The sequence below is a fragment of the Canis lupus genome, chromosome 4, assembly GCF_003254725.2.
Source record: "Canis lupus dingo isolate Sandy chromosome 4, ASM325472v2, whole genome shotgun sequence".
In the NCBI taxonomy this organism is placed as follows: Eukaryota; Metazoa; Chordata; class Mammalia; order Carnivora; family Canidae; genus Canis; species Canis lupus.
Window position 1 is genome coordinate 414,780 of NC_064246.1, and position 12,253 is coordinate 427,032.

Below are 12,253 nucleotides of genomic sequence, written 5' to 3' on the forward strand. Positions count from 1 at the left end.
ATCCCATTCATGAGGGCTCCACTCTCATGATCTAATCATCCCCCAAAGCCCCACCTCCAAATATTATATTGGGATTAGTTTTCCACATGAGTTTTTTGGAGGGAACAGGTGGTATGGGACATAAACATTCAATCTATAGCATTATTTATTTTTTATTATTTTTATTTTATAAATAATACTGGAGTATGTTTTTTAAAATTACAGCTATTCCTTTCTTTTCCCTTCCTTTCCCAGCACAAGGAAAGCAGTCCCATTGCAGGTCAGTCACGGGAAGAGAGCTCCACGCAGAGGAACAGAATTGTACAACTGTTCATAGCACAGAGTCATGGGACACTGGGGAGTTGGCTGTTAAGGAGATTATAGATAGAGGAAATTTTTGGCATGGTTGGAGATTGATTACATTGAGGGAAAGATGAATGTATTGAAAATGAGAGCCAGGCAGCCTGGTGGCTCAGCGGCTTAGCGCCACCTTCAGCCTAGGGTGTGATCCTGGAATCCCGGGATTGAGTCCCCCGTCAGGCTTCCTGCGTGGAAGCCTGCTTCTCCCTCTGCCTGTGTCTGTTCCTCTCTCTGTATAGCTCATGAATAAATAAATAAAATCTTTTAAAAAAAGAAAATGAGAGCCACGCTTCTACCTGTTGAAAAGATTTACAAATATAGAAAGGCAGAAGACTGAACAGAACCCCAAGGTGTTGAATCAGAATTGGAGGTATTGGTAGGAATTGATCGTTTTTTAAAATATATATACATAGATGTATTTATAGGTGTGTGTGCATACTTATGTGTATAGACACATGCACGTGTATATGCAAATATACATGGGTATGTATACAAATGTACACACAAATGCATGTGTGTCTGTGGTATATGAATGTCCTCCATACCTGTATTTCCTAGCTCTTCATACTGAGATTGCTTAGAAGCAAATCCATCCCAGTAGCAATGAGCACTGGCTTCCAGAGTTTGGTTTCTAGATACTGTCTTCCACTTAAAGGAAGCAGAACTCCTTTGTAAATGCCTGATTCCAGACCTGTGCCTGGAAAAGCATATGAGCCTAGAATATCTTCCTGTGAGAGAAGGCAAGGAATGTCTCAAGGAATAATGGGCTTTCAATGTACCTTTGCTATGTACATAAAGTACATAAAAGCCATCTTGGAGACGCTCTTATTGGCCAAATCTGGAACAATCTGAGTGTAAAATTAATACAATGGAATATAACCTGTGGTATAAAATAGAAAGCCATGAATCCATATTGATATTGAAATAAGTAAGTGGGGAGAAGGAAAATATCCTTCTCTAGTAAGTGTATGAGGAATAGTGGAAATATAAAGCCAGTATTTGGTAACCATCATATGAATGATTGATTCAGGTGAGATTATTAATAGATACTAAGATTGGTGAGTGGATGAGGAACAGATTATTGGCATAATATCAGAATATAGCTCCATGAATGATTACCAATTTCCATGGGGATAATGGTGATATTATGACAGAGAAACCTGGCAGACACCAAAATGACAAAATGATCAAGGCTAATGTCACCATGGCCAGCACTGTGTGGCCCCTGACCTGATACACTGATCCATCTTTTCTGTAGTCACTACCAAGAAAGCATGACCTAAGTCTGATAATGAAGAAACATATCCCTTGATGGGATCCAGGACCAGAAGGGGAAGACTTTCTTGGGACAGTATTTGAGATTGGAATGGGATTTGTGGATTTGACAGTAGTGTTCTGTCAAGGTCTATTTTCTGACTTGCTAATTGGATTGGTGGTTCTGTAAGAAAGTGTACTTGTTCAAGGAGAATACCTAGTGGAGTACTTAGGAATTGTGGTGTATTACATCTGCAGCTCTCTCATATACTCAGGAAAAGAACAATGATAATAAGGCAGTTGAGCAGACAGATATGAAACAAATGCAGTGAACTGTTAATAGTTGGTGAATCTAGGTATGGGGGATATGGGGATTTTTTTTTTCACTGTTGTTGCAACTTTCCTGAAGTTTGAAGTTATTTCAAAATAAATCATTAGTTTCTTTGAACCCAATTTGTACATTGGTAGTCTTCCTTGCTATAACCATTTCTGTTACTTCAGTGTATAGCCTTTAACATCTTCCTTTTCCCATATATTTAAAACCCACATATATGTACATAAAAAGAATATATAATAAGAGTGCCATCTTTATGACTGTTTTTGATATGCAAATGTTAAATAACATTCTATAAACATTCATGAAGTCTGATATTGTGAATGTTGAAGTAATACAATTTATGAATTATTATTAATTGTCTGGAATAACAAAATGTAAAACTGACTCCCAGATGAAACATGAATAGTGCCTCTGGTTGCCATGTGGTAATGATACTTTAACTAGTAAACCTAAATGAGTTCTATAATTGTTGGTATCCTGTGACTGAACCCCACTCTTACACAGTGCATAGGAGGTTTTATGGGTGTTTTGATGATTTAGGCTTCTTTTAAATTACAAATTGAAATTGAAAATATTTCTTAAAATCTTTAGAAGTCATCTAAATGAAGGAAATTTAAAAACCATTATTAGGTGAACAATGCATCAAATCTGCAGATGCTATCCATTAACAGATGCTATATTAAGATATTAATTAATTACAATGGGAAAGATATTAACTTTACAGCAGAGGACCCTGGTGGACATAAGTTTAACAGAGTGGTTAACATGTCTCGTAATAAGACATAGCAAAATGATGAACGATGCTCTGAGAAGCACACATCTCTTATGTGGTATTCTTGTCCCAAACATGCATCATCCCAATCATGAGAAAACATCAGACAAACACATATTGGGGGACATTCTGCAAAATAACTGACCAGTATTCATCAAAGTGTTAAGGTTGTGAAAGATCAGGAAAGGCTGAGGAGCTATCCCTCCAGTCAATTATGCTTCCTGCCCAGGCTGTTAGCCACGTCCTGCAGCTCCAGCTAGTCCTCCCTTCTGAATCACAGTCATAGTCATTGATGGCTTCTGAGAATGGTGACATCCTGCAGGTTTTGCACACTTATTGGGAGATGAATAAAAATTCTCATCACATAAATGTAAGATAAGCTTGTTTTTTTTGGGGGGGGGGTTCTATCTCTGCTCTTTAGCGACAGAGAGAGAGAAAGAGAGAGAACAAGCTCAGGTAAGAGAGTGTTGTCTTCCAGGTAGAATTCCTGTTCATTATGTCGGGACCTGAGTACCTGAGAAAAATTCACTTGGCATGGGAGCTTTATCCAGGGTGCCAGATCTGACTCTCTAAGAATTCATAGTTCCCTAGAAACCCAGACTATATTTTATATAAACTCAAATACCACTGAGAACCCAGTAAGGTGGGACAGTGCAGGCATGTCCCAGAAACTTCAATTATGGTATGTTCTAAGGGCTCTGAAGAGATAGCAAGAGATCACAGAAAGATAATGTTCATGTAACAAGATCTAGTCCCATATTGTTCCCAGCTTGGAAGTGCTAAGTGAGCTGACAACTGGAAAGAGTACAGCAGTGCTATAGTCTATAATACATGGGGATTTTTTTTTTTTTAAAGCTGGGTTTCTGAAAATTGGTCACTGTTGCCTCTAATATTGTTGGTCAGTTCTTCCTGGGTCCTGGGCGGTTCAGTTCCCTAATACATTTTATCATCTCCTCAGCTTCCTGTCTGGGCAGCTCTCTCTTTTCCATACTTGGCCCTGCAAACTTTAGCTGCTCTGGTAAATGCTATGTAGTGATGCCCTTTTATCTGTGAAGAAGGTAATTTCATCTGTATCAAGAACTTAACAAATTAGGCACAGGCTCATTTTATATGCCTTGTAATCTTTTCTGATGATCTAATGAATCATTGTGGTCTCAATCTTTAATACCATTCTGATAAAAACTTTGGAGTAGAATTTTGATGTTAACATGACACATAGAAAGTGAATCCCCCACCATTCTGCAAATTGTAACTTAGAGGAAGATACTTTGTATGAGATATATGAAATGTTGAGAAAATAAAAAATATATTAAGATACAATCCTCATAGATTAATGCCTTTGAAGAATGTATCCATCCTTTGCATTTTTTCCTATTGTGGTAGGCAGAAGAGTGTTTTATGCAGATGTACACATCCTAATCTCTAGAATCTGAAATATGTTACTTTACCTGGCAAAAGAGACTTTGCAGATATGTTTAAGCTAAGTATCTTGAGATTGGGAGACTATCTTGAATTATCTGAGGGGGCCTTATATAATCACAAGGATCCTTATAAGGGAAAGAAAAAGGCAGGAGAATCAGAGTCAGAGAGATGGGACAATGTAGGCAGAGGTAGTGATGTGGGACAAACCAAGGACAGCCCCTAAGGGAAACTGGTAAAGGCAAAGAAGTGGATTCTCCCTCCTGTTGAACATCCAGGAGAAATGCAACCCTGCTGACAACTTGATTGTAGCCAAGTGAAATCCATTTGGGATGAGCACTGGGTGTTATTCTGTATGTTGGTAAATTGAACACCAATAAAAATATAAATTTATTATAAAAAAAAAGAAATCCATTTGGGACTTCTAATAATGTAACATAATAAATTTGTGTTGTTTTAAACCACTGTAGTAATCTGTTATGGCAGCAAAAGGAAATTAAAACACCTATAAAAAAGAAGTTAATTTTGAAATATGTGGAGTATGATTTGCTTTATTTTTCATTTCTTTAAGATAAGCAGGTACATTTTTATTGAGATATAATTGACATATGACATAAGTTTAAGGTGTATAACACATTGATTTGATACATTTATACATTGTGATGTGATTACCACCATAGATTTAGCTAATACCTCTCGCATCACATAATTATTATTCCTTTTTTGTAGTGGAAACAATTAAGATACAGTCTCTTAGCAACTTGGAAGTTTATTACACAGGATTGTTGTCTGAAGTCACCATAGTGTGCGTTAGATCTCCAGGACTTAAATATCTAGTAGTTGCTAAGTTTGTACCCTTAAACAACATCTCTCCTGTTCCCTAAAACCCTCAGTAACCATCAGTAAAGCCCTCAGTAACCATCATTCCCTAATCTGTTTTTGTGAGATCAGCTTTTTTAGATTCCATATATCAATGATATCATATAGTATTTGTCTTTCCCTTTCTTACTTACTTCACTCTTATAATGCCTTCAGGGTCCATTCATGTTGCAAATGGACAAGATTTCTTACTAAATCATGGCTGAATAATACTCTGTTGTGTGTGTGTGCGTGTACATATAGCACACCTGCTTTATCCATTCATCTGTTGATGGACACTTAGGTTGTTTCCCTATCTTGCGTGTTGTGACTAATAATGCAATAAGCATGGGAGTACATATATCTCTTCAGTGTCCTGTTTCATTTTCTTTGGGTATATACTCACTAATGGAATTGCTGGGTCATATGAGATTTGTTTTTCTAAATTTATAAAGACCCTCCATACTGTTATTTATAGTAGATATGCTGATATACATTCCAGTGTACAAGGGTTCCCTTTACTCTGCATTCTTGCCAGAGCATGTTATTTCTTGTGTTTTTGTTATTAGCCATCCTAACTGGGATGAGGTAGTCTCTCATTTGGATTTCATTTGCATATCACTGATGATGAGTGATGTTGAGCATCTTTTTATGTACTTGGCCATGTAGATAATTACTTTGGAAAAATGCCTATTTAGCACCTCTGCTCATTTTTAGTTTTTAAGAAAGCTTTCATTCATTCATTCATTTATGTCAGAAAGAGAGAATGGGGTGGAGAGACAGAGGGAGAGAGAGAATCTCAAGCAGACTCCTTACTGAGCTTGGAGCCCAACATAGGGCTGGATCTCCTGACCCTAAGATTATGACCCTGAGATTATGAGCTGAGGTGAAATCAGAAGTCTGATGCTCAACCGACTGAGCTGCCCAGGCGGCTCACTTCTGCCTATTTTTAAATGAGATTTTCATTGTTTTTGAGTTATAAGAGTTCCTTATATATTTTTCTGATATATAGTTTGCAAATATTTTTCACCTATTTTGCTTTTCCATCTTTTTAAAGTTTCTTTTGCTGTGTAGCAAAACACCTTTTTAGTTTAATATACTCCCACTTGCTGATTGTTTTTCTTTGTTGCTGGGCTTTTGGTGCCATGTCCACACAATCGTTACCAAGACCATTGTCAAGGAGCTTCTTCCCTATGTTTTCTTCTAGGAGTTTTATGGTATCAGGTCTTAATGTTTAAGTCTTCAACCCAGTTTGAGTTAATTTTGATTGGTATAAGACCGAGGCCCACTTTCATATTTCTGCCTGTAGCTATTTTCCCAGTACCATTTATTGAAAAGACTATCTTTTCCACATTGAGCATTTTTGTATTCTTTGTCAAATATTAGTTCACTATAAATGCATGAGTCTAGTTTTGGACTCTTAATTCTGTTCCATTAGTCTATCTGGCTACTTTTATGTCAATACCATACCATTTTAATTACTACAGCTTTGTGGTATAGTGTGAAATCAGGAAGTGTGATGCCTGCAGCTTGGTTCATTCTCATGATTGGTTTGACTATTCACGGTCTTTATGGTTCCATATACATTTTATTTTATTTCTTATTTTGTGAAAAATGCCATTAAAATTTTGATAGGATTGCATTGAATATATAAGTGGCTTTGGACAGTATTTAAAATTAAGGTGTAATTGACATGAAACACTGTGTAAGATTAGGTTTACAACATAATGATTTAGCACATATATATATTGTAAAATGATTATCATAATAAGCATAGTTAACATCCATTATCACAAAACGTTACAGGTTTTTTTCTTATGATGAGAAATTTTAAGATCTATCTTCACACCTTTCAAAATACAATCCAGGATTGTTAACTATAGTTACAATACCAAACGTTATATCCCCTGGCCTTTATTTCTCTTGTAACTGGTAATTTGTACTTTTTCATCTCCTTTGGTTACACTCACTCCCCATACCCTGGCTCTGGCAACCCCCAATCTGTACTATGATTTTGGTGGTGGTTGTTTTTTTAAAGATTCCACATGTGAGGTCATACAATATTTGTCTTTCACTGTGTGACTTATCTCATTTGCCATAATGCCCGCAAGGTGTCAGGTGTAACCCTATTGCAGATGGCAGGTTTTCCCTTTTTGTGGCTGAATCATATTCCCGTGTGTGTGTATGTGTGTGTGTGTGTTTATATTTTCTTTACCATTCATCTGTCCTAGGTGAGACCTCTCCAGGTTGTTATCCCAGCCAAGGCAAAAGACACTGGGACAGGTTTGGTGGCTGTTTTCGTTCTGCAGCTCTTACTGTGCTGCAGAAAATTAAGGCCATTCCACCTCAAGTTTAGTGTTAGCACAAGTACAGCCATCTCAGGCCCCTGTGAACAAGAGCTGAACTTTACCCTACTTCAGTTACAGGAAAAACCACAGAACGCCCTTGACAGAATGTCCCATGTTGGAATGAAAACAGAGCTTAAGACAGAACACCCTTGACAGAAAGTCCCGTACTGAAATGAAAACAGAGCTTAAGAAATTCCTCCACCCCTTCTGGAAATCCCCTAGACCAGCCCATAAAAACCCAGCTGTAACCCACCTCGGGGTCCAAGTCCCTGCTCTGCTGTGATGGGTATACTTGGACCCAAACTCGAGCTTGCTAATAAACCCTTGTGTGCTTTGCATCAGTGTCGGCTCCTTGGTGGTTTCTTGGATTTGCAATCTTGAGCCCAACACTTACTAGGTCTGCCTGCCTATTAGTAGGTACACAGGTAGAGGAGACACATTCTGGGTCTCTTGGCATATAGTGTTGGGTTCCACAACTCCCACCAACACATTTTTGTTTATGGATGGATGTCTAAGTAGTAGAGAAAAAGGAGGAACCAACATCTTACGCTGCCATCATGCTGATGTCACTCTCTGGCACATTTTTTTTAAAGTAATCTCTACACCCAGTATGGGGCTCAGACTCATGACCCTCTTATTCAGAATTGCATGCTCTATTAGCTGAACCAGCCTAGCACCTCTCTCTGGTATATATTTTTTTAAATGTGATGTCTTAAATATTCTTGTGTAAACCAAATTCTTAAAGTATTTTGTAACCAACCCCCATGTAAGTTAGTATACTTCTGCATAACCACTTTTTTTTTTTTTTAAGTAGGCTTCACACCCAGTGTGGAGCCCAACATGGGTCCTTAATTCATGACCCTGAGATCAAGACATGAACTGAGATCAAGAGTAGGGCACTTAACCTATTGAGCTGTAGGGGACTGCTGGCTGTTTTGTCCTCCAAACTACAGGAAGTTTGGAGGACAGTGTTAGAGGAGGAGCAAGTTCCTTCTTCCTGTTTGCAGGATGCTCTCTGTAACATTACTCCGGCAAGGGCCCTTCACTGTGGCCACTAGTAGTACATGACAGCTTATTTCTTTTTAAGTATTTTAAAAATTGAGATATAATTCACATTAAATTCATTCCTTTAAGAGAAAATTCAGTGGTTTAGAGTATATTCACAGCGTTGTGCAACCATCACTGGTATCTAACCCCAGCAGTTCTCTAACTCTGTGGTTTCTACCAGCTCTCCCACATGTAGCCCTATTGATCCCTCTCTGACTACAGGGGTGGGACCCCCCCCCCCCCAGGCCTTATCCCCGCCATGCCCTTAAGTCAGGCCTGCGGTAACTGGACAACACCCCCCCCCCCAGGTCTGAGTGCTTTTGTAGAGAACACATTAAGGTACGTAAAAAAAATCAAAGAGGAAACAAGCATATACAAAAGTTTATTGAGATGCTTAGTGGAATGTTGTCAAAGAATGTGGACTCATTCTATGAAAGGGTGGCTCTCCATTTAGTCAAATAACTTTCATGTCACATGGGAAGGAATATGCTTATGTAAATGAATAAAGATCTATCTTTTTTCGACTGGGTCAATTTTCTGATTTATCTACAATGTTCGTTTATTGCTTTCATGATTTTTGAACTAGCTTTCTTGAGTCCGGCCTCACCCCTTGGCTTTTCATTTTCTCACAGAATCCCTGATGGTGTCAGATACTTTTTTTTTTAATGTTCTTTTATTTCATTGATGGAATCTATTTCCCAGTATTTGAGAGTGGACTTAGCAGGCAGGTTCTGCACACAGAACTCAGCTTGCGGGGAGTCGGTGGCGGGCCCCGAACTCTCCCCGCTGGGTGAGGCCCGGGACCCAGCTCTCGGCCAACCCCGCCCCGCCGGCGTCAGCCAGGAGGGGTAGCGGGGTCCTAGCGCCGACGGCCCAGCCTTCCCCGCTCTGCGCATGCCCGGTTCCTCCTTCTGCCTTTGTTTGCTTCCGTCCCCCCCCCCCCCCCCGCCCCGCCGTTTTCCTCGGGTCTCGCGTGAGAGGTTTCTCTTGGGCCGCGGAGTCTCTGCGCTTTTCTAGGGCCGGTGCCTTGCGACGAGGGAGCGACAGGTGAGCCCGGGACGGTCGGACGAGTGCCCGCGAGCGCGCCGCGCTACCTGGGGGCCGCAGGTCCGGGGTAGGCGGTCGGTGCCCGAGGGCGTGGAGCAGGTCCGCGGACTCCCCCGACGGCCCGATAGGGACACCTCCACCAGGACTAGGGCTCAGGGGCCTCAGGTCACCACCCTACGCCGAGCGTGCAGCGCGCTTCCTGAGGCCGCGGCAGGAGCGCTTGTGCGCGTGCGCGGCGGGGTCCGCACCTCGTGCGCAGGCGACGGCGCTGCGGGGAGGGGGAGTGCGCGTGCGCGTGCGCGTGCGCGGCGGGGTCCGGGGCTCGGGGCTCGGGGCTCGGGGCTCGGGGCTCGGGGCTCGGGGCACACCTGTCCGGGCTGTTCTCAGTCGCCGTGCGCTCGGCGAGACCCAATTCCCTCGGCTCTCCCTCTACCCTTCCTGGAGTCCGAGCTGCTCACCAGGCGTGCCCATCACTGCATCTTGCCGTGCGCTTGCCCTCGCATTCAGGATCTTCAAGAATTCTGTTGTCTCATTTAAAAGAAAAAAAAAAAAATTCCCCCTCTTGAAGGTTAGTGACTTGTTCAGAATCACAGCACGTTAGCGGCGAAGAGGAAAAGTCGTGTCCTGGACTCACGAGAGAGAACTGCCTGCTTTTCCGTGCAAGGAAAAACAAATTAAAAAGATACTTTTGAGAAATGGCAACCAAGATATAGAAATTGAAACCCAGACCTTTCCTTCAAGCACTGCTTTTCACAGCTTTCTGTGAAATCCCTAACCAGAAGCTCAGGAAACCTGATAAACAAGATCAGTCGGGAGTAGCTTTACAACAGTTTTGGTGAAGAGTTAACGTTTCTTCACTGGGTATATATTTTGTTTAAACTAGTTTTTTTATTTAAAGATTTTTCCTGAGCTTCACGGGAAGTTTAAACTGTTAAATACTCAGGGAGCAAGCATATGCGTTTACCCAGCGAAAAATGTTTATGCCCAAGAGCATGGGAGTCATGTTAGGTGATCCTTGAACACCTGCCGCCCCTTCTGAAGGTCCGGGGTACTGACATTCTTCCCCTCTCGGATATGTGCAGTTTTATAGGGCACAAGGATTTAAGGAGCCCCCAGTCAGGCCAGGTCTTCCATGACCCCGTTCCTCTTCTTGTAACCCAACATATCTTCAGAGCTGCCTGCGTTTTTCAAGACAGCAGAAAATGAACAAATTCCAGGTAAGTTGTTCATTCCTCACTTTATTTCACGGTGGACTTTGTGAGATTTGTACGAGTCCATATGTTAAGATGGAAAATTAGTAATAGATAAAGATCTAACTTTACAGAAAATATGAAGTAACAGTTGAGTAGGAGGGCCAGGTTGTCTTGTATATAATACTGATCATTCTATCTCTGAGTTTCTAAGTTGGTCCAGAGATACATCTCTGATGTTTCTGATAATCCTGGGAAAAGGAAGACACTGTATTTTGGATATAGACTGTTTTTGTTTAAGACACAAAGACTTCTTGGAAGATGACTTTTAACATAGGGACACGTAGTGGATAATCTTCCAGTGACAGCCTAATGAATGAATGCCTAAAACTGTTCCTGATGGTGAGTAATAGAGTCCGAGAGCTAGTTCAGGTAGTTAATTTTATAATGCTCTTGTTTGATCCTAGTACAAAACCTGATACATTTAGAGGAATGAATGGCCTGCATGCCTGTTACAAAAACTCTCCTTAACGACTTTAGCCAGGTTGTGTATATGAGTTGCACAGCAGATGGTTCAGAGTTAGGTTCTCTGGTAAATGTGTCTGAGCTTTCCAGTCAGATTCATCCCACAGAGTTTTGTCTTCTTTCCCCTCTACTTTTTGACATCTCTCTGGCTAAAGGTCGCCAGTGTTTCAGTTGGAATTACTTTCCTTGGAGAACTGCTCCATTATTGACTATGCACCCAGCAAGTTGTCTTTGTCCTCTTCTGATACAACTCTTTTGAGGCTCCTTCTTGGAGTCTTCCTCATTGTGCCCTGTTGTTTCAGTTTCAGTTCTTTGTCTACTAGCTTTATCATTTTATCTCTACATGAACATTGAAAAACAAAACAATATTGTTAAACAATACTGTTCATTGTTTTGAGGACTTCTAAAAATATATCAGTTACCTTAATGTATATAATATAGCCATTTTTTTCTCCTAGTTCACCAATAATTTGAGATCTATCCATATGTAGCTTATCCCTTTTAAAGCTCTGTTTTTCCCACTGTATGGGTGCACTGTATTCTAAATACTATATTTTATTGGTGGACATTTTGGTAATTTCCACTTTGCATTAATGTAAACGCTGCTGTGAGTATCGTTGTTCTCTCTGCGTACATTCAAGTGTATCTCCAGACTCTGGGTCAGTGCTTCTCAAAGTTAGATTCTTTAGCCAAATATGGCAGCGTCACCTCAAAACTCATCCGAAAAGCAGATTTTTATGCGCCCTTCCAAAACTACTAGAAGAGAAATTTGGGGGGCAAGGCCCAGCAATCCGTGTTTTTAATGAGGTGCCCATAGGATCCTGATACACATTAAGTTTAAGAATAACTGCTCTTAAAAAGAAAAAAAAAAGAATAACTGTTCTAGAGTCCAGTGATTAATATTTTTGAGGTATGGCATACGAAGATTTCTAATTTTTCTAGGTAAACTTACTCATTAGAAGACTACTTTTCTCTCTTCTCCCTAGATATAAAAATTATTTTTACACTAAAGACTGAAAAACTTCACTGTTTAATTTCCATTTTTCTGATTATTGAGTTTGTGCAACTTTCATGAATTTTTGGCTTTTTAGGTTGTTTACTGAGTTTTGTAAGAATT

At 40.3% G+C, this 12,253-nt stretch overlaps 1 protein-coding gene across 1 annotated transcript in view; it reads left to right on the forward strand.

The window, feature by feature from the left end:
* The window catches only part of LOC112660871 (zinc finger protein 33B-like), a 102,777-nt gene that overhangs the window by 43,806 nt on the left and 46,718 nt on the right, over positions 1–12,253 (forward strand).